Source organism: Clupea harengus, chromosome 18 (assembly GCF_900700415.2).
Source record: "Clupea harengus chromosome 18, Ch_v2.0.2, whole genome shotgun sequence".
Lineage (NCBI taxonomy): Eukaryota > Metazoa > Chordata > Actinopteri > Clupeiformes > Clupeidae > Clupea > Clupea harengus.
In genome coordinates this window covers 25,718,461-25,738,460 of record NC_045169.1, presented here as the reverse complement: position 1 = coordinate 25,738,460, position 20,000 = coordinate 25,718,461, and the positions used below count along the sequence as shown (strand labels likewise).

Below are 20,000 nucleotides of genomic sequence, written 5' to 3'. Positions count from 1 at the left end.
AATATACATCCAACGCAGGCGGCAGGCCTACCAGAATGCACCACATTCTGTCCAAGGGTGGGCAAGAGATGACCAGAATGATGTGCCTGTGGTGCCATCTAGCGGACAAACACATCAAGTGCAGATTCTTCAGTTCATCATCAGAGCAGTCTGGTGTTGTGCGCGCTCTCTCACACCCGATGCGAGCAAGGGCGCGCGCGAACCATGTGAGGTCGCCCTAAAGTGGCTGCACGAGATGGAACACCGTGGGTGTGCGAGTGCGCCCTCGGAATGTATGTACAGATCTCACAGAAGATCAACACTAGCCCACTTGCTGGGGGCGGGTATGCAAAATCATGTCCAAACGAGATCCCAACTGTGGCCAGTTCATTTGTTTTCGTTGAAGTGAGGGGAGATGTAACGTGAGATAACGTAGGTAACAATAATAGAACCATTTGGCCTCGGTCCTTAGGATGAGAGCGTGGCGATGACTACTGCCGTAGAGTTGGGGCGCATGGGTGCGTGAGTCAAAAATAGGACCTCAGCAAATGGAAAACTTTGAAAAATAATTAATGAAATAGCCAAGTGCTAGAAGGCACCGCACACGTAAGAACGACGGTGGGAGAACTCCGGTCTGAATCACTAAGCGAGTTTTAAGGGACGCTACTGCTGATGCAAAGGGTGGGAATATAGCGACTACTAGCCGGGAGAAGCGACGCCCTGGAGCGCGTTCACCATGATGCGCCAGAAACGGCTGATTTTTACCCGAACCGTTACCTCAGCCCAGTCTAAAATCTACACGGAACCTCCATCTGATCTCCCACTCGCATTTGTTTACATCTAGAAGCCAAAGGAGAAAGTAAGTCGGTTTTTAATTCATTGTAGAAAGTTGGCATATTTTTGTAATGAGTTATAATTGCTGTCATCAACGCACCCGGATTTTTCACGATTCTGGAGTGTCTAATAGAGTCAATTAAAAGTCTGGGAAGAAAATTTAAGCTTTCAAGATTTTAGCTACTAAATGCAGCGACAAAATATGGATGAAACATTCACCAATCCTTATGGAGAAGTCGTCCACGACCGTGACAGATTGAGATCTCAGTTTCATCAACTTGTGTCGGTCGCCAGTTGCAGAAGTGTGAAGTGACCTAACGCGTTGCCGCTGGTCTTCACGCGATGCCTCGGGCGGGGATGTCCCCGTGATTAACAAAACATTTCTTTTCCTCAGTGGGCCATAATTACTTAATTAGTGTGCTTTAGAAGGCAAAACAGTGATCATGAACCACATCATTTGTGTAGCCTAGATGATTTTTAATATGATTTATTTCAGTTGTATGAGTATTTTAAACCAAACAAGTCATAAAGCTTGCAACCTCATATCACCAGTGGCCAAGCACTGTTATGTAATGATTTTTATTGATGATTTTTGAATGCTATGGCTTTATCTACGACCCCTCATAGACCACAAGAGACTTTAACATGTTTGTGAAATGTGAGGTTTGGGGCATTGCAGAACTATTCTTTCATGTTTTGAGGGTAAATGTGATGAGACTAAAAGCCTTGTTTTAGACACAGCATAACGACTGGTGCTTAGGGGTTTCACCCAGCAGGGGTGGTGAGTCAGTTTGAGCTGAGCCAGAGAGGACTCTCACACACACACACACACACACACACACACACACACACACACACACACACACACACACTCACTCACTCACTCACTCACTCACACACACATTCACACTCACACATTCACATACACAAACACACACTCACACACACACACACACTCACACATTTACACACACAAACACACACACACACACACGCACGCAAACACGCTCGAAAGCACACACACACACTCTGTATTAGCATCACACTGATATGTCTGATGTTTACCATATCTAATGTAATCAGATTGATTTTCAAAAGACCGTTACTAAATCAGCACTTATCTAAAGGATGATGGGAGGGATGGTGTCTTAGATGGTCAAATATCTAGAAATTCGTTATTATTATTCTTTATTCTTTATTGTCCTGATTGAGGAAGGTTCCACCCTGAAGAGTTCACGTAGTTCCTGATCTCTGCTCAGAACCCAAATGGCAGCAGCGCATTCAGGACAGATCTGACGGAGACGCTCATTTGTTGAGCTGCGGTTGTGACGATGGAACTTGAGGCTTTTTAAAGCCACACTTATCATCTGGTTCTAATCAGCATTCAAATCTGGTTCAAGATCAGTGTCTGAGAATAACCTTTATTCTGCTGGACACACACACACACACACACACAAATGTACGCACGCACATATCAACGCATTAGAATGACCTTTATTCTGCTACACACACACACACACACACACACACACACACACACACACACACACACACACACACACAAACACACAAACACACACACACACACACACACACACACACACACACACACACACACACACACACACACACACACACACACACACACACACAAATGTACGCACGCACACACGCTCGAAAGCACACTCACACACACACAAACACACACAAATGTACGCACGCACATATCAACGCATTAGAATTACCTTTATTCTGCTGGACACACACACACACACACACACACAAATGTACGCACGCACATATCAACGCATTCGAATGACCTTTATTCTGCTGGATTTGCGGTGCCATTACTGCACCGTGGCGAAAGGGCATAGATCTCCTTAATCAGCGCTGACCACTTCAGCTCTGAAGGGAAGGAAGAGAGAAAACAGAATGATTTTCATAGAGAACAGGGCACACGCACCCAAGCCATCATGTACGGCCCTTACATATAGTGCGTTTCATCTTTAAAAAAAGGCAAGACAGTGGTTAACAAGGTTTGGGTTTTGAGCCCAATTGTGTCATATCCTTAACCCCTCGGCCTTGTGGGGAGCTGTTGTCAATATGCCTTTAAAGCTTCGGGAATGTTTGTCACAGAGACATAAAAATAACACCCCCAGAAACCTTGAATCTTGTACTTTTTAAAATATATATCGTTCGGAAAAGAAATGAGCGCTTTGTCAGGAGAATAAAGCTCAAGTCTTAGCGTCCCTCTCCATTGCCTGGTGTTGAGACCTGCTGGACACACACACACTCACACACACACACACACACACAAACACACACAGACACACACACACAAACACACACCTGGTGTGGAGAGCGACCTCAAGTCTTAACGTCCCTCTCCATTGCCTGGTGTAAACACACCTCATGTGGCTAATCAAGAGCTCTACACTATAGCTCACCTGAGCAGGTAAACACACCTCATGTGGCTAATCAAGAGCTCTACACTGTATCTCACCTGAGCAGGTAAACACACCTCATGTGGCTAATCAAGAGCTCTACACTGTATCTCACCTGAGCAGGTAAACACACCTCATGTGGCTAATCAAGAGCTCTACACTATAGCTGGGTTTCCATCCAACTATTTCATGCTAATTTTGACCATTCGAATAGGGAATCCTGAGTGAAAAACGCTTAAAATGTCTAAGTCGAATAAGAAATCAATTCACCAGAACGGGGTTGATTAGACAAGGTTGACAGAAACTGTTTGTTTGCATCAAATGGTGTTTGTTGAGATTTTCTGCAGTGTTTGCGTTCCAGTTGCCCTGACCACCTCAGGTTGTGAAGCTACAGCTGTTCACAGCTCCTCCCTTGATTAGTAGAGTATTAGTAGAGTGGCCATTTTTAACTCGCGTGACACCGCAGACAGAAATGTGCACAGACTCGCATTTCTTTTAGCCGAATTTTCATAAATGCGCTTAAAATATGCGAATGAGTTGGATGGAATCCCAGCTCCTGTTCCATTGACGTCAATCAAGAGCGCTTGGAGCAGGAAGAGATAGAAGAAGGATGGAACCAATGTGACAGAGAACTGTTGAACCAACTCATTATTTACAGACCGTCCAGGGGTAGGACATCAGCTGAATGGAGCTCCGAGCCTGTACTAGTCAGCTACGCCACAGCTGGGCTTGGAGTATCTACATCCAGTTGTGTTCAGGGTTAAAGGGTTAAGTCCTTGGAGTATCTACATCCAGTTGTGTTCAGGGTTAAAGGGTTAAGTCCTTGGAGTATCTACATCCAGTTGTGTTCAGGGTTAAAGGGTTAAGTCCTTGGAGTATCTACATCCAGTTGTGTTCAGGGTTAAAGGGTTAAGTCAGGTGACTGAAGGGGTATTGCCTTTAGGGCGCAGGGCCAGTGCAGCTCTTGGGGCGCAGGTCAGGTCCACTGCAGCTCTTGGGGCGCAGGTCAGGTCCACTGCAGCTCTTGGGGCGCAGGTCAGGTCCACTGCAGCTCTTGGGGCGCAGGTCAGGGCCAGTGCAGCTCTTGGGGCGCAGGTCAGGGCCAGTGCAGCTCTTGGGGCGCAGGGCCAGTGCAGCTCTTGTTTGAGGGGTGCTGTTGTTGGTAGCATGTCGGCGGCGCGCTAGCAGGAGGAGCGGGGGCGAGGGGGGCAGAGTGACAGAGGTAGAGAGAGAGAGAGAGAATTTGAATTTTAGTAAAAAACTTTATTTACATCATCCATGTTCAATTATCTTTCATCTATAAATATGAAATAAGGGAAAAAAAGTAAAAGAAAAGAAAAACAGGGCAATGTGCGAGCACTTTATCTCAACACATATCCATATATCAATTCATAAATACTAACAGAGCATAATACCTCTTTGTGTCCCCATACACTCACAAATCCATCAATACATTTCATTGCAGAATACAATAAAAAAATCGATCATCATTCTGGACTTGACCAATTGCCTCTAGGCAAGTACCCACACAATCGACATAATCAGGTGTAATATTCAACAATGGAAAAAGATCTTCATCATCAGAAAACACTGCATCATTATTAAAAGACTGTAACATAGCCTTTTCTCTTTCCGTTAAAGTATCCTTGACCTTGTTTAAAAATGGTGTGACAATTCGCAAAGACCTTATTCCTAAAATTGATGATAGATTATCTGCATTATTTAAAGTTGGCCCAGCCACAGTCACAAGGTCTCTTAACGTGTTGACACCCTTATTGCTTAGGATGTTATCCAAAGATGGTATCATTCCTGCTGAAACATCCAAACGTGCCCCTCTAATTAAAGGCTCTTGCAAAAGCCAGCGAAGAGAGGAAGAGGCTTCCCTTTGTATTTTAAACAAAGAAAGCACTTTAAAAACTCCACAATAAGAACAAGGTAGTCTCTGGGTAGATAGTGTCTTTGGGTCCATTAAGAAAAGAGAACGATCCATGTCCAAGCCTCCTAGACTCCTCAATAGAGTACATGCAAGAGGCCTCCACACTGTCATTTGGTCCATAGAGTAGTCTTTGTAAAAACTGGAGGCGGAAAGCAGCAAATCTGATGAACTAAAAACTTGCCCACCTTCCTCTTTTGGCAAGAACAAAACACTTTGGGGTATCCAGTGTAACCCATAAATGAAAGAGAGCATGAAATCAAATAAACAAAAACAAATAATAGACACAAGACAATACATTTACAATGTCTCATTACCATCGTTTTCATCTGCTTGCTGATTGATCTTTGTCAGTAATTTATTGAGTCTATAAACCTCTTGTTCAGTAAAATTACCTTTTACCTGCTTGAAATGCTGAACTGACGCGCAAAAGGCTTTTACATATGACCACTTTGACCCCTCGGGTATTTTTAGTGGACCCCAAGAAACTTTTGATCATCTTTAAGGTATATATAATAGGAGAAGGGGAGCATGAAGGGTAGTCTGAAGCATTATCAATGTCAACAAGCAAAGTATCTGATCTATTTTCATTCGCAAATTGTTTCGCATTTTTAGAAGATTCCCTAGTCGTTTTCCTCTTAGGTTTCTTAGCCGATACTTGCTCATCTTCCATTGCATCATCAGCACAAAAAAGTGGTTCTGTGGGTTTTGTAACAGCATTCTCACCTTTCCCATTCATTAAATCATTAGTTATTTTGTCCATCATCAGATTCATTGTATCATTTGAAACACTTACGTTCGCTTGCAAACTTTCACTACTTTCCACAGTAGGCATACTTTCACCATTTTCTACCGTAGCATCAAAGTTAGCTTCACTTTCTGCACCTACCGGTATGTTGTCGGTTACGGCAACCTCCGGACCAGAAGACGGCCTAGTCTCTCCATTATGCTCCTCTGCACTCCCACTATGATCATGATTGCCGTTGTCTCTGTTAGTCGGTGCATCTCCCATTAATCCACCGTGTTCACCATCAACACAGTCTTCTTCTCCATTAACCGGCGCATCTCCAGTTGTTCCACTTTGACCGCCGTTGGCACTTTCGCCTTCTTTATCAACCTGCACATCTTTAGCAGGTGTATTTTTCTCAAGACACGATCTAATACCGTGGCCTTCTTTCCCGCAGAAGAAACCCTTCATGTTATCAGTGGAAGCAAAAATCATATATTGAAAATGATCTACTTGGACATTCAGTTCGCCAGAGTGACCATTCAAAATCATGTAAACGTGCCTCCTGAATGACACGACATGCTTTAGAAGCGGGGATTTACATCCAAGAGGAATTATCTTAATTGAGGACACAAGTTTTCCATGTCTTGCTAATTCTCGTTCCAAAAACTCGTCTGTTATGAAAGGGGGTACATTTGACAGTGTTACTCATCTAGCCGGGGTCACAAGTGGAAGAACATTGAAAAATGTGTCGTTAATCACAATGCCCTGCTCTACAATCGTATTCACCTTATCAACGCTGTCCAAGAACAGGACAACAGATCGATTCATTCTAGATGCTGAAACCACACTTCCATAACCAACAATACTACCTACGGCTAAACTACACTCCTCAACTGATATATCATTATCTGCACCTATCTTGATCGCATGGCGCCGACTCAGACTTTCAAACGCCATTAGACCAAACAAACCAAGATACACCCAGCAGCACGCTGGGTGCTCACTCCCAAAAGGGAGACTACTTTAGACTACTTTAACAAAAAATAACTCAAACAAAGAGAAAAACTAAATCATAAAAAAGAAACCACAAATACAGAAAAGATAGAAAAGGTAGAGAGAGAACACACTCAAGCCAAACGGCTACGTGCACACGCTCTCACACTCGCAAACGCCACGCCCACTCACTTCCGCATCCGCTCAGAGAGAGAGAGAGAGAGAGGGAGGGATAGAGACACAGAGGTAGAGAGAGAGAGAGAGAGAGAGGGATAGAGACACAGAGGTAGAGAGAGAGAGAGAGATGGATGAAGACACAGAGGTAGAGGTAGAGAGAGAGAGGGATAGAGACAGAGGTAGAGAGAGAGGTAGAGAGAGAGAGAGATGGATAGAGACACAGAGGTAGAGAGAGAGAGAGATGGATAGAGACACAGAGGTAGAGGTAGAGAGAGAGAGAGAGATCGATAGAGACACAGAGGTAGAGAGAGAGAGAGAGATAGATGGATAGAGACACAGAGGTAGAGAGAGAGAGAGGGATAGAGACACAGAGGTAGAGAGAGAGAGAGAGAGATGGATGAAGACACAGAGGTAGAGAGAGAGAGGTAGAGAGAGAGAGAGAGAGATGGATAGAGACACAGAGGTAGAGAGAGAGAGGTAGAGAGAGAGAGATGGATAGAGACACAGAGGTAGAGAGAGAGAGATGGATAGAGACACAGAGGTAGAGAGAGAGAGAGAGATGGATAGAGACACAGAGGTAGAGAGAGAGAGAGATGGATAGAGTCACAGAGGTAGAGGTAGAGAGAGAGAGAGATGGATAGAGACACAGAGGTAGAGAGAGAGAGAGATAGATAGATGGATAGAGACACAGAGGTAGAGAGAGAGAGAGATGGATGGATAGAGACACAGAGGTAGAGAGAGAGAGAGAGAGAGGGATAGAGACACAGAGGTAGAGAGAGACAGAGAGAGATGGATGGAGACAGAGAGGTAGAGGTAGAGAGAGAGATGGATGGAGAGACACAGAGGTAGAGAGAGAGAGAGAGAGGGAGGGATAGAGACACAGAGGTAGAGAGAGAAAGAGAGAGAGAGAGAGAGAGAGAGAGGTGGATAGAGACACAGAGAGACACAGAGGTAGAGAGAGAGAGAGAGAGAGATGGATAGAGACACAGAGACACAGAGGTAGAGGGAGAGATGGATAGAGACACAGAGGTTGAGGTAGAGAGAGAGAGAGAGAGAGAGAGAGAGAGAGAGAGAGAGAGAGGTGGATAGAGACACAGAGAGACACAGAGGTAGAGGGAGAGATGGATAGAGACACAGAGGTTGAGGTAGAGAGAGAGAGAGAGAGAGAGAGATAGAGATGGATGGAGAGAGAGGTAGAGAGAGAGAGAGAGAGAGAGAGAGAGAGAGAGAGAGAGAGAGAGAGAGAGAGAGAGATGGATAGAGAGAGGTAGAGGGGGATTTGGAGGAGAGGAGGGCGTGAAAGAAGGATACTGAAAAAAGAAGCAGAAAGCAATCTGGAGAGCAAAATGGAGTCATTGTACACTCAGTGTAATCTGACTCACAGATGGAGGCTCTTACACACACACACACACACACACACACACACACACACACACACACACACACACACACACACACACACACACACACACACACACACACACACACACACACACCTGTTGCGTGACTGTGTCGAGAGTTATGTCAGCCATTGAATTGTTGAATTGTGCTTATGTCACAGTGGTGTGTTTGAGTGTGTGTGTGTGTGTGTGTGTGTGTGTGTGTACATGAGTTTATATGAGAGCAGGGGGAGGGATACAAAAAGACAGATTCACATGCTTTAAGTGATGTGCACCTGTTTGTGTGTGTGTGTGTGTGTGTGTGTGTGTGTGTGTGTGTGTGTGTGTACAACAGAACAGACTAGTAATTCCATTCCTGTAACCTCTCATTCCATCATTGATCCTGAAAACCTCCTTCTGTCAGTCTTTTCTAAGAGTAGTTTGAATTGATTGTGTTATATTTGGAAACCAGTCTCCTACTGTCAGTCTGTGTGTGTGTGTGTGTGTGTGTGTGTGTGTGTGTGTGTGTGTGTTATATTTGGAAACTCTCTTGTTCTAAGCCCCAGCCCTGGCAGGAGGAGGAGGGTTTGTCTCACACACACACACAAACACACACACACACACACCAGACACACACACTCACACACACACACACACACACACCAGACACACACACACCAGACACACACACACACACACACACACACACACACAAAGGGGATATTCTATGGTGGCGCTTCATGATCTGCAGCTGTCAGTCTGAAGTGCCCCCACAGAAATCGAGTTTATCATGTTGGAGAGCACTACACAAGCTCTCCAAACCCAGTAGTGGCTCACACACACACCAACACACACACACACACACACACACACGTACACTCGCACACACACACACACACACACACAGTCACAACGGAAACACACACACGCACACACCAACACACACACGGTCACAAGCCAACACACACACACACACACACACATAACACACACACAGACACACGCAAACACACACTCACGCACACAAAGTCACACACACACACACAAGCTTACTCACAAACCCACTATGTATCGTTCTGGGTATCTCTCAGAGAACAGCCAGAACACGTCCATTAGTGTGATGATTCACCACTCGAATGTAAATGAAGATATTTTTGAGTTAGGATTGTTTGGTTGTTGGTGTGTGTGTGTGTGTGCTTTCGAGCGTGTGTGCGTGTGTGAGTGTGTGTGTGTGTGTGTGCTTTCGAGCGTGTGTGTGTGTGTGTGTGTGTGTGTGTGTGTGTGTGTGTGTGTGTGAGATAGACAGAGAGCAAGGGCAGGAGCGGGGATAAAGAGCGGGGAAATGGAGTGAGAGATTTAGGAGGAAAAGTGAGCATAGAGAGACAGGTAGAAAGACACTCCGCTGTGAGACAGACACACACACGGATGAAGCAGACAGACAGACAGACAGACAGACAGCGCCGTCCTGTGAGACAGACACACGCAGGGATGAAGCAGACAGACAGACAGACATACAGGGCCGTCCTGTGAGACAGACAGGCCGTCCTGTGAGACAGACACAGACAGGGATGAAGCCTGATTAAAATGGGCAGACAGACAGCGCCGTGGACAGATTTTCTGGATGAGAGCGGTGTCGGAGGGATTGTTGATAAGATTACAGCTTCTCTCATGGGAAGAGAGAGAGGGAGGGAGAGAGAGAGAGGTAGAGAGAGACAGAGAGAAAGAAAGAAAGAAAGAAAGAAAGAAAGAAAAGAGAGAGAGAGAGAGAGAGAGAGAGAGAGAGAGAGAGAGAGAGAGAGAGAGAACACTCCAGTGGCCAAAACTATGAATATTCACAGTTATGTTAACATATCTCCCTCTCCCACGAGTGAATCGTGTGTCTAAGTGTGTGTGTGTGTCCACGTGCAAGTGTGTGTGTGTGTGTGTGTGTGTGTGTGTGTGTGGTTGTGTCCACGTGCACGTGTGTGTGAGTGTGTGTGTGTGTATGTGTGTGTGTGTGTGTCCACGTGCACGTATGTGTATGTGTGTGTGTGTGTGTGTGTGTGCGTGTGTCCACGTGCACGTGTGTGTGTGTGTATGTGTGTATGTGTCCATGTGCACGTGTGTGTGTGTCCACGTGCACGTGTGTGTATGTGTGTGTGTGTGTGTGCGTGTGTCCACGTGCACGTGTGTGTGTGTGTGTGTGCGTGTGTGTGTGCTCGTGCAAGTGTGTGGAGGCATCTCTGACTCACTCCCACCCTCCTACTACTTCACTTCTGTCAGTCCTCAGATCTTTAAATCAGGCAACAGCGTGGCCACCTGTTCATCAGGACCCTTGCATCTCATTTCCTGTGTTGTGTTTGGCCCACCCACCCCCTCAGAGTGTTACTCACTGCAGGTCAGATGCATCGCCATGGCACCCAGCCGCATTTTCAATTCAGTATTTCCGAGTAGTGAAGAACCAAAATGGTGGACAGAGACGGCCCAAAATGTCAAACAGATCCGAAATGGCTGGCGCCATGCCTGAGACAAAAAACAGCTATATGAAATGAAGCCAATCCTCAACATTTGGGTGGAGAAACTGCCAACCTGCCGCCCCACATGAAATAAATTGTCATTTATTCAGTCTATTTAACCGACACCTCAACAGCAGTTCATTCTCACACCCTATGTGTCCATCTGGCATATCTGCACTGCACTTCTGAAGGTTCCTTGACTCTTACAATCAGTGGCGGCTGGTGAGTTGGGCAGTTGGGCGGCGCGGTTAAAATAGCACTCCACAATAAAAAAAGAGTTTGAGTAGAATATTTAAAAAAACAAAGCTTTATTTCAAGAACACACAGTGCTCAACACTATCCAATAACAAACACTATCAACAAACTGTAACTTTGGGCATGAGAGGTTCAGAGCAGAATGGTTTCAGAGGTTTACAGAATAAAACAGGTGCCCACACCCTCACATGAGAGGTTTAGAGCACAAGAGATTCAGAAAGAGATATCACATTTTACATTGGGTGTTTGACAAGAGTAGGCCCCACTACTTGTAAAGAAATGTAGCCCTCCTCTCTTTCAAGTTGGCAAATCTCTCAATAACCTTTCCCTCACAACAGCCAGCATACAGTCAAGAAGTTCATTCTGGACTGTTTTGAATGTTCCCTTAAACACAGTCGCGCTCTCGAGATGCTCTTTCAGTGCACTGTCAAGTGAGGCAACGACGTCCACCAAGCCACGGAATATCCCTGGGTTATCCGAGTTCTCGCTCTCATCATGACCACGCAGGGCCAACTCAAATGCACCACAGAACTTCACACAGTCTATTATTCTTGAGAGAATGTGTCTGTTTTTCCTTACTTCTTCATTGTGTTTTCGAATGCCAATTCGGTACCCTTAGTCGAGCTGCTCTGCTATACTCAGTCTTCCAAAGAGGCTTAGCTTCAGGCTGTTAGTTAGATGGCTGCGGCAAGATTCGTGCTTCTTACATTTATCGTTGAAGTGCTTTAGATCCCTCATCCCCGTTGCAGTCCAGATTGTTTCAGTCCCAGGACTTTAGAACAACAGGCAGGGGAAACAAAAAAAACGCATCACTCACTGAACAACCAGCTAACCAGCTCCGGTTAGCATACAGGCTTGAGGAGAAGCTACGGGTGTACGTCCTCCCGCGGTCGATGCTCTACTGCTGCATTTTTAAATCCGGACGTTCGGGTCCCATGTCTTTCAGTCTCTTCTTATCGACATCTGATCGTCGATTGAAAGGTGTTTCACAAAGAGATACCACAGAGTTTTCAGTCGCCATACTCACAGAATCAAAGTCTGCTAGCTATGTTGCTCACGTAGATACGTGAGATGTATATGGGATGTGAGGGAATGATAAAGGTCTCTGATTCGACGAATGGTCCAGTCGCGTTGAAATAAGAAACGATGTCATTGGTTAGGGCGCAAAATTTTGCGCCCCAGGATCGAACTTTCATCCGCCAATGAGAAGCTGTCCTTGCTCAAATGTTTCAGAAAAGTATGAGAGCTCCTATTGACTTCCATTTGGCCGGCGCCCCTCCAGGGAGGAGTGGCTTATCAGTGATAACAAATGGCAATATATTATATTTGGTCACATTTAAGTGGTTGTTGACAGGGGCTTACGGTCTCCCACACACATTTAACGCGTTTACACAGTACATTTCTTATTTTAATTGTTTGGTATATAATGTTTTTTTTTTTTTTTTCGCCCTGTATTGACGCACCGCCACTGTCTTATGTGAAGGTCTCAGTAACATTTTTGTTCAAATTCTAATGACACTATTAAGTCCAGTGTGTTACACTCACACAGTAATTACACTATGAAGGCCCTGTTTGACAGAAGAAGTAGACTATAGGCCTACAGTGATTTGGTGTAAATTTGTAGCCAATTTCTTGGTAATATGTGGTAAAGGCTGCGAGTATCTGGGTATCGGACTGGTATACCGGCCGATACCCTGTCTCTGTACTCGTATTTGATGTCGGGAAAAGTTGCCAATAGCCTACAAAAATCGGACATCTGAAATGTACCAACCCTGTAATCGGTTCTAGAGAGAGAGAGAGGAGATGATGTACCAACCCTGTAATTGGAGAGAGGAGATGATGTACCAACCCTGTAATCGGAGAGAGGAGATGATGTACCAACCCTGTGATCGGTCTTAGAGAGAGAGAGGAGATGATGTACCAACCCTGTGATCGGTCTTAGAGAGAGAGAGGAGATGATGTACCAACCCTGTGATCGGTCTTAGAGAGAGAGAGGAGATGATGTACCAACCCTGTGATCGGTCCTAGATTTTGGAATCCCTGCCGGACGTATTTTTTAGGTCTGGAAAAGAGGACATGTCCGGGTAAAAGAGGACGTCTAGTCACCCTACTGTACTCCAACATGGCCTCTAGAAGATCCAGCGCAGAGTAATTATCATCAACATCAGCGCTCTTATCATTAGTTTCACATAGACAAGTTCTTCTCTTCTCCACTCTCTTTCTCTTCTCCCCTCTGTTCACTCTTTCTCTCTCTCTCTCTCTCTCTCTCTCTCTTTCTCTTCTCCCCTCTGTTCTCTCTCTCTCTCCACTCTGTTCTCTCTTTCTCTCTCTCTCTCTCTCTCTCTCCACTCTGTTCACTCTCTCTCTCTCCTCTGTTCACTCTCTCTCTCTCTCTCTTTCTCTTCTCCCCTCTGTTCACTCTTTCTCTCTCTCTCTCTCTCTCTCCACTCTGTTCACTCTCTCTTTCTCTCTCTCTCTCTCTCGCTCTCCACTCTGTTCACTCTCTCTCTCTCCTCTGTTCACTCTCTCTCTCTCTTTCTCTTCTCCCCTCTGTTCACTCTCTCGCTCTCTCTTTCTCTTCTTCCCTCTGTTCTCTCTCTCTCTCTTGCTCTCTCTTTCTCTGCCCCCACAATCCGATATGACTTCTGCGAAGGCTGTTGTTGCTCATTTTTGCTGCTCATTTTTTTCTTTCTCTCTCTCTATGTCTCTCTCTCTCTCTCTATCTCTCTCTCTCTCTCTATCTCTCCCAGGACTGTTATTTTCTCTGATTTTATTCTTCTGTCACTTGACTTCCTCTCCTTTTTGCTCTCTCGCTCTCCGCCTGTCCCTTGAGATTTCCTTCAACGAGTACAGGGGCAGCACTCATCTCCTTCTCTCTCTCTTTCTCTCTCTCTCTCTCTCTACCTTTCTCTCTCTCTCTCCTCCTCCTCCTCCTTATCCTCCACTTGTTAGTTGATATGGTGAGAGTTCCCAGAATGCAACACGTCCCTGCTGTCAGACTCTCCTGATGGCCCCGGTGCTTTTCCAGCAACCCTTATTCTCTCTCATATTCTCACCTCTCTTCTCTCTCTCTCTCTTTCTCTACAGCAACCCTTATTCTCTCTCATCTTCTCATCTTTCTCTCTCTCTCTCTCTCTCTCTCTCTCTCTCGCTCTCTCTCTCTCTCTCTCTCTTTCTCTCCAGCAACCCTTATTCACCCTCATCTTCTCACCACAGTCCTTCTTTTTTTTAAACTTTTATTTTTGTTTCGTCTTTAGATTCATCATTTTTTCCTTCTTCTGTGTCTCACTTTGGGTGGCAGGGTGGCAGAAACCAAACGGTAGTTTGGGTGGCAGGGTGGCAGAAACCAAACGGTTGTAGAAACCAAACAAACCAAACGAGGTAGTTGCTCCCAGTAGTGTCATGATAACTTGGTGTTATTTTCGGGGGTTTCCAGGTTTCTTGTTTCAAATTTCTGCACAGCCCATCCCCTCGCCCCTTCAGCAGGAGCCTGGATTGTTAACATGGAGAGGGACCCTTAATCTGCCCTGAGTCCTGTTACCTCTGCCAAGGTAACAACACTGTCGGCAGGATTATGCAGGCTTGTCTGCCGGCAGGATTACGCAAAAACTACTTTTCATGAAACTTGGCATAGAGGTGGAACATGTGTCAAGGAAGAACCCACTCCATTTTGAAGTGGAATTAGCACAAGGGGCAGATCCAGGTTTTTTTTTTCACTTACTTTAACATTGTGAGATTTTTTGGCCTCGGCGGAGGTCTGCGCTCTCCGAAAGCCCTTCTAGTCTATACAGTGTGTGTGTGTGTGTGTGTGTGTGTGTCAGTCTAATGCCCTTCTAGTCTATACAGTGTGTGTGTGTGTGTGTGTCAGTCTAATGCCCTTCTAGTCTATACAGTGTGTGTGTGTGTGTGTGTGTGTGTGTGTGTGTGTGTGTGTGTGTGTGTGTGTCAGTCTAATGCCCTGGTATATACAGTGTGTGTGTGTGTGTGTGTGTGTGTGTGTGTGTGTGTGTGTGTGTGTGTGTGTGTGTGTGTGTGTCAGTCTAATGCCCTTCTAGTCTATACAGTGTGTGTGTGTGTGTGTGTGTGTGTATGTGTGTGTGTGTGTGTGTGTGTGTCAGTCTAATGCCCTTCTAGTCTATACAGTGTGTGTGTGTGTGTGTATGTGTGTGTGTGTGTGTGTGTGTGTGTGTGTCAGTCTAATGCCCTTCTAGTCTACACAGTGTGTGTTTTCACAGAGCTCTAAAAAACAACTTAAACTTTTGGTTTCAAGTTAACATCAACAATGCATCGGTTTTTGCTACCTAAATGTCCATGTTTGGAAGAATCATTGAGAAACGAGAGTGACGTATAAGAAGAAGAAATGCCAGGGGTATCAACACTCCACCCCTACTGAGGTTGCTAACCATGGTGCTAGCAGCATCGGTGACATAAGCATGAATGCCCAGGTTGGTCCGAGAAGACCAATACTCCAACTCGCATTTTTGGAGTCCAACAAAGGTTCTATGTGATTATTGATGATTGTGAACTCTTTGACTTTTTTAGTTAATTATATCTGCTATTCTAATTTGCCCTCTTTAGTTTAAAAATTATGTAACTATTTGTGTTTAGTTTAAGTTTAGTTTAATTTACTCTGTATGACATGGTAGTGGTGACCTGGTGGTAGCCTAATGATAATAATACAATCGATTTGTATATCGCTTTTCATGGACCCCAAAGACTTCTTTGAGAGCAAATATGTAAACAGATGACAGACGATATGGTGGGGAGGTGTTGTAGTAGAGAACCATGTGACACATAGGCTATCACCCTCATTTCATAGCACCCTCAGTAAAACGCCGAGCTCCCCCATAGCACCTGCAGAAAAAAACACTCTGTCGCTGCCACTGGGAGCTACCGATTGATTATTTATTTGTGTACATTTACATTTACATTTAGTCATTTAGCAGACGCTTTTGTCCAAAGCGGCATACAAGGGAGAGAACAGTCAAGCTAAGAGCAATAAAAAGCATGGTGTAACAATAAATACTACTTTACATGAGAATTAGAAAAACAACGACCTAGAAAAAAAGGAAAAAGAAGTGCAGGAATGTAACTGCTGAAGTGCAAGTTAAGCGCTAGTCAGGTGCCAGTTAGGAGGGGAGGTGCTCTCTGAAGAGTTGGGTCTTCAAAAGCTTCTTGAAGGTAGAGAGGGACGCCCCTGCTCTGGTAGTACTAGGCAGTTCGTTCCACCAACGTGGAACTACAAATGAAAATAGTCTGGATTGCCGTGCTTGCACGGACGGCAGTGCCAAACGACGCTCACTAGACGAGCGCAGCGTCCTGGGTGTAACATTTGCCCTTACAAGAGCATTTAGGTAGGTGGGAGCAGAACCAGTAAGCACTCTGTACATGTTTGGCACTCCTCCTCACCCATGGGTGAACGCAAGTAAGTCCGTTTAAAGTGACGCTGCTCACAGGATGTGTGAGATGTATTTTGGTGAAGGGTAGCCAGATTCATGTAATAAAACCCAGACTTCTGTACCTTTCACAAAAGGAGAACATTGTACAACTTGAGCGTTCATGTTTTGTTTCCAGGCCCAAGAGCACAGTGTAGTGTTGTTTACAGAGCATAGTGTAGTGTTGTTTACAGAGCATAGTGTAGTGTTGTTTACAGAGCATAGTGTAGTGTTGTTTCCAGGCCCAAGAGCACAGTGTAGTGTTGTTTACAGAGCATAGTGTAGTGTTGTTTACAGAGCATAGTGTAGTGTTGTTTACAGAGCATAGTGTAGTGTTGTTTACAGAGCATAGTGTAGTGTTGTTTACAGGCCCAAGAGCACAGTGTAGTGTTGTTTACAGACCCAAGAGCATAGTGTTGTGTTGTTTACAGGCCCAAGAGCATAGTTGTTAAAAATGCTGCCTCCACCAGCTGCCTCCAGCTGGGCACCCCACTGTGCAGGCCACTCACGGGACCTGGGGTCCATAGAGAGGTCATCCTATCAGTTGATCCCAGAGTTCCGTGGGGCTCGTGCACAGTGGAATTTCACTGACCATTTGGTCAAACCCCAACAGTTTCTAAACTGTTTCAAGGTACCCTTTATTTCATGCCTGAACATGCCCCGCTCATCCCCCTCGCACTATATAAGTCCGACCCTCCGATGGCCAAGTTGTCGGGCACAAGAAACTGGAGTTGGAGAGGTCGTGGTCAAGGAGTGCGTTGGACAATTCGGGTTGCATGCATAGCCATTACACTTCATCATTGCCGTGCGTCACTGAGAATGTGAGTGTTTGTGTATATGTGTGTTGGTTATCTAGTCTGTTTCATATCAGTGAATATCAAGTTTATGTAGTGTGGTAATTATTCACTGTATTGTCATGTTTCTGTTACCGTTAATCAACAAGTTACGGTTAATGGATAAATAGAATGTTCACCGTTACGGCACGGCGGCGAGGAACATATCTTCATCTGATTCATAACATTCATCTTGTATATATCGTATTCATTCGGGTTGTATATAATGGTTCATCTTTATTGTAGTTAATTGTTAATATTTGTATATTTGTCATTGTGTCATTCCATAGAAACCATGGATCATTGTTCATTTCACGGCTAGTCAAACACGGATTCATATGTGACAAGAATCCTTTACACGGATTACTTTCACTTCACCGTCATTCATGTTCATCATGCCATTCACGGCTTGAGTGTGTGTGTTTCAATAAATACAGTGATTTCATCATTCATGTTCTGACAAGACAAACCTGTGGCGATTGTCACTTATTCATTACACCAGCATAAAGTCCTTTTGGGTTTCATTCCATCAATATCCCCCTATTTTATAATAGTGTAGTGTTGTTTACAGGCCCAAAAGCATAGTGTAGTGTTGTTTACAGGTCAAAGAGCATAGTGTAGTGTAGTGTTGTTTACAGGCCCAAGAGCACAGTGTTGTGTTGTTTACAGGTCAAAGAGCATAGTGTTGTGTTGTTTACAGGCCCAAGAGCACAGTGTTGTGTTGTTTACAGGCCCAAAAGCATAGTGTAGTGTTGTTTACAGGTCAAAGAGCATAGTGTAGTGTAGTGTTGTTTACAGGCCCAAGAGCATAGTGTAGTGTGTTTCTCCCTCTGCAGACAGGCAACCATGAGTGTGTTGTGTTTTAGAAGGGACTACTGATTCAAACCTTTGATTAAATACACAGGAAACTGTTCGTTCGCTCATGTTTGTTGAGCACATCTTTCCGAGTGATCCTACTAGCTGATACTGCTGACTGCACATGTGTTCTTGCTGGCCGTGGGGCTTAGTGGTGGGTGTGTGCTGCACCCATTGAAGCTCCACCAGGCCTATTAATAGAATGAGCAGATGATTGTGACCATATTAGCAGGGGAAGGGGAAGTGAGGCTGGCAATACTATTGTGTGTGTGATGCGTTGTAGGAAAGCTGTAGTACAACTCTGGGCACGATAGTTATGGGGGGGGGGGTGGGCTACAGGAAGCAGGGGGCTTTTAGAGGGGAACAGTTGACAGGCTGCAGACACACCTGCACTGGAGAGTCTAAAGTGAGATGATCACACCTGCACTGGAGAGTCTAACGTGAGATGATCAGTGGACAGGCTGCACACACACCTGCACTGGAAAGTCTAACGTGAGATGGTCACACCCATCTCTCTCTCCTTCTCTTTCTCCCATCTCTCCTTCTCTTTCTCCCATCTCTCTCTCCTTCTCTTTCACCCATCTCTCTCTCCTTCTCTTTCACCCATCTCTCTCTCCTTCTCTTTCACCCATCTCTCTCTCTCTCCTTCTCGTTCACCCATCTCTCTCTCTCCTTCTCTTTCACCCATCTCTCTCTCCTTCTCTTTCTCCCATCTCTCTCTCCTTCTCTTTCTCCCATCTCTCTCTCCTTCTCTTTCACCCATCTCTCTCTCTCTCTCCTTCTCTTTCACCCATCTCTCTCTCCTTCTCTTTCTCCCATCTCTCTCTCTCTCCTTCTCTTTCTCCCATCTCTCTCTCCTTCTCTTTCACCCATCTCTCTCTCCTTCTCTTTCTCCCATCTCTCTCTCTCTCATTCTCTTTCACCCATCTCTCCCTCCTTCTCTTTCACCCATCTCTCTCTCTTTCTCTTTCACCCATCTCTCTCTCCTTCTCTTTCACCCATCTCTCTCTCCTTCTCTTTCTCCCATCTCTCTCTCTCTCCTTCTCTTTCTCCCATCTCTCTCTCTCTCCTTCTCTTTCTCCCATCTCTCTCTCTCTCCTTCTCTTTCACCCATCTCTCTCTCCTTCTCTTTCTCCCATCTCTCTCTCCTTCTCTTTCACCCATATCTCTCTCCTTCTCTTTCACCCATCTCTCTCTCTTTCTCTTTCACCCATCTCTCTCTCCTTCTCTTTCACCCATCTCTCTCTCCTTCTCTTTCTCCCATCTCTCTCTCTCTCCTTCTCTTTCTCCCATCTCTCTCTCTCTCCTTCTCTTTCTCCCATCTCTCTCTCTCTCCTTCTCTTTCACCCATCTCTCTCTCCTTCTCTTTCTCCCATCTCTCTCTCCTTCTCTTTCACCCATGAGTGAGGATGACCTCTGATCAAAGGAGCATGTTCTGGGGGGTCATGAGGGAGGATGACCTCTGCACAGCGCTTGGCCAGCAGGCCTCTGTCTCTCGTTGAAGGGGGGCTGTGATTGGCTATGAAGAAGCAGAGAAGTCATGTGATGTCATAAGGGCTGTGGTCGTGTCCTAATGGCCACTCTTCCTTCATCATCTCTCTTTCTCTCTCTCTCTCTCTCTATCTATCGCTATCTCTCCCTCTCTCTCTCCATCTCTC

General features: G+C 45.3%; 1 protein-coding gene across 1 annotated transcript in view; it reads left to right on the top strand.

Annotated features, from left to right (window-relative positions):
• The first annotated feature begins 232 nt into the window (after positions 1–232).
• rin1b (Ras and Rab interactor 1b) overlaps positions 233–20,000 on the top strand; it is a 41,695-nt gene continuing 21,927 nt past the window's right edge. The window contains exon 1 of the mRNA XM_031585223.2: positions 233–838. The gene's annotated coding sequence lies outside the window, so the exon portion shown is untranslated. The remainder of the gene's footprint in view (positions 839–20,000) is intronic.